The sequence below is a fragment of the Oratosquilla oratoria genome, chromosome 17 (genome assembly GCF_046742065.1).
Source record: "Oratosquilla oratoria isolate Oo_2021 chromosome 17, ASM4674206v1, whole genome shotgun sequence".
Classification (NCBI taxonomy): Eukaryota; Metazoa; Arthropoda; class Malacostraca; order Stomatopoda; family Squillidae; genus Oratosquilla; species Oratosquilla oratoria.
This window is the reverse complement of record NC_134793.1, coordinates 42,492,550-42,495,052: the sequence shown is the minus strand read 5'-3', so window position 1 is coordinate 42,495,052 and position 2,503 is coordinate 42,492,550. Positions and strand designations below refer to the sequence as shown.

At 44.5% G+C, this 2,503-nt stretch overlaps 1 pseudogene; it reads right to left on the bottom strand.

Moving 5' to 3' along the window:
* Positions 1–1,532: 1,532 nt before the first annotated feature.
* Positions 1,533–2,176, bottom strand: LOC143034263 (uncharacterized; annotated as a pseudogene).
* Positions 2,177–2,503: the final 327 nt, after the last annotated feature.

The window sequence follows — 2,503 nt, the reverse complement described above, 5'->3', positions numbered from 1 at the left end:
CTGGGGTTTTTGATTTCTCGTGGGTAACGAGGAGACGGTCTTCGCCAACATAGAGCATGGGAAATTTATATATAAAAAAAAAAAATAATTGTGTCTTTCTCTAAGTAGATTTTCTTATTCAATATGCAGCTTGTCCCATACATGTTACTTTGTCAATGCGTATATCAAGGTGAAGAGCCTATGCGCTTTATGGACTGTTGGGGCAGGTAATTTGAAAGGAGTGCTGTGTCGTGTATTCACTTGGTCTTTGGATCACGTGTTGGACTCGTGATCGACAGCTATTTCCCTCCTGGAAGAGAGCTCAGAGCTCGTAGGTCCGATCTATGGGTAATGCTATGACCTTGCACACACACACACCCCCAACTCCCCGCCCACGAGAGTTGGAGTAACACCCCTCAGCGCTGCGATACTGATATTATTTCAGCCCCGGGCGAGGATCGACCCCGGACCTCCGTAGTGGCAGGCCAGAGCTCTAACCACAGCGCCATGAGAGGTGTGTGTGTGTGTGTGTGTGTGTGTGTGTGTGTGTGTGTGTGTGTGTGTGTGTGTGTGTGTGTGTGTGTGTGTGTGTGTGTGTGTGTGTGTGTGTGTGTGTGTGTGTGTTTACCTAGTTGTCTTTACCTAGTCGTATTATACGGGAAGGGAGCTATGCTCGTAGTGACCCGTCTTTGTATCTTTCAGCATCAAATTTGTTCTTCAATTCTTGCATAGTCTATGCACATTCTGTTGCCTTATCCAATTTGTTTCAAATATCCACGAACCACTATGTGGAAACTATTCTTTTTTATATCTCTTCTGTAACTATCCTTTTTGAGTTTCTTTTCATGTTTTTTAGTTTTCTCTCGTATCCCACTTTAATAAATCATATCTGTCGAAGACTTCCATCCCTTTCATAATTCTGTGTGTGTGTGTGTGTGTGTGTGTGTATGTGTCTGTTTATGCGCGTGTCTGTGTGTCTGTGTTTGCGTGTGTGTGCTAAAAGCAATAATGTATCATATGAAGATTCTCATATCAAAAAACCAATAACAATACAAAACCTTTTATATATACAACAGGTTCTTAAGATGATTTCTTTATCGTCGTCCGCACAAAAGAATGATGTATCTGTGTTATGTAAACTACTAAGTATTTCAGCGGCTTTGACCCATCGTTTTTCGCTCATATTTCCGAAATAACCATTCACATCAGCATAATATATTAGCACAACTTAATTCACACTCTGCCCTAATTTTTGACGTTATAGTGCATTCACAAGTGTATCTATTTACGGCGTTTACTCTTGACATCAAATGTCTCGCAGCCGACACCCGTGAAGTAAATCGAACAAGTGAAGTTGTGACGTCATCACAAACTACCTCGTGTATCCCATCCTCCTCCCCTTCCCTCCTTCCTCCCCATTTCCTCCCTCCTCCTCCTCCTTCTCCTCTCTCTCTCTCTCTCTCTCTCTCTAAAAAAAATGTAATAATAATTGAATACCATGCACCCGGAGAGGGAATTCAATAACAAGTTTATATATATGCTGGATAGGGAAATTATGATAATAACTGGACATGCATTTTATTTCATTCCATACCACTATGGATAAACAGTTCATCCTCGTCATCGCTGTCCATGGTGATGATGACGGGTTCCACACTTTCATGTATGTTGTCCGATGACCAGTACTCTTCTTCGAACGATCTGGACCTTCTCCCAGTACCCGCCCACACCTCCTTGGTTGCGATAAGCTTTGCCTCCTGGAGCCGCGCGTGCAGGTCTGCCCGAGTGAACCGCTGCAACGTTGAACGCACGTGTTGCTTCATGCAACCCCACACTTATTCGATGGCGTTTAATTCTGGATGACCTCATGACCCCATGGTCGGATAATTTCGTCGACCGTGTAGCGTGGCTCGGGCCGGTTCTCCTTGCAGATCAGTAGCAACTCAGGGCGCGTAGCATGTGGTGGGAATGGTAGGCTGCGGCACTCCAACCATTTCACGATCTCCGCTTTTCTTGTGGCAGTGGTGGGGCAACGGGTCTCCTCGGTCAGCTGACTGTGGTAGGGTGCGTTGTCAAGCACCAGCACCGATGGCTCAACGAGCACCGGCAAAAGCTGTGATGTCAGCCAGCGAATGAATAGGGCGCTGTTCATTTAACCATGGTTGTCTCCTGTTTTGTTCTTGGCAGGGTAGCACAGTCAATGAATCCCTCATCTGTGCCACCTGCTACTACCACAATGGGATGGGATACACGAGGTATTTTGTGATGACGTCACAACTTCACTTGTTCGATTTACTTCACGGGTGTCGGCTACGACACACTTAATATCAAGAGTAAACGCCGTAATTAAATACACTTGTGAATGCACTATAACGTCAAAAATTAGGGCAGGGTGTGAATTAGGCTGTGCTAATATATCATGCTGATGTGAATGTTTATTTCGGAAATATGAGCGAAAAACGATGGGTCAAAGCCGCTGAAATACTTAGTAGATACTAGAGAGGTTATACAAGAACAAAAGCTT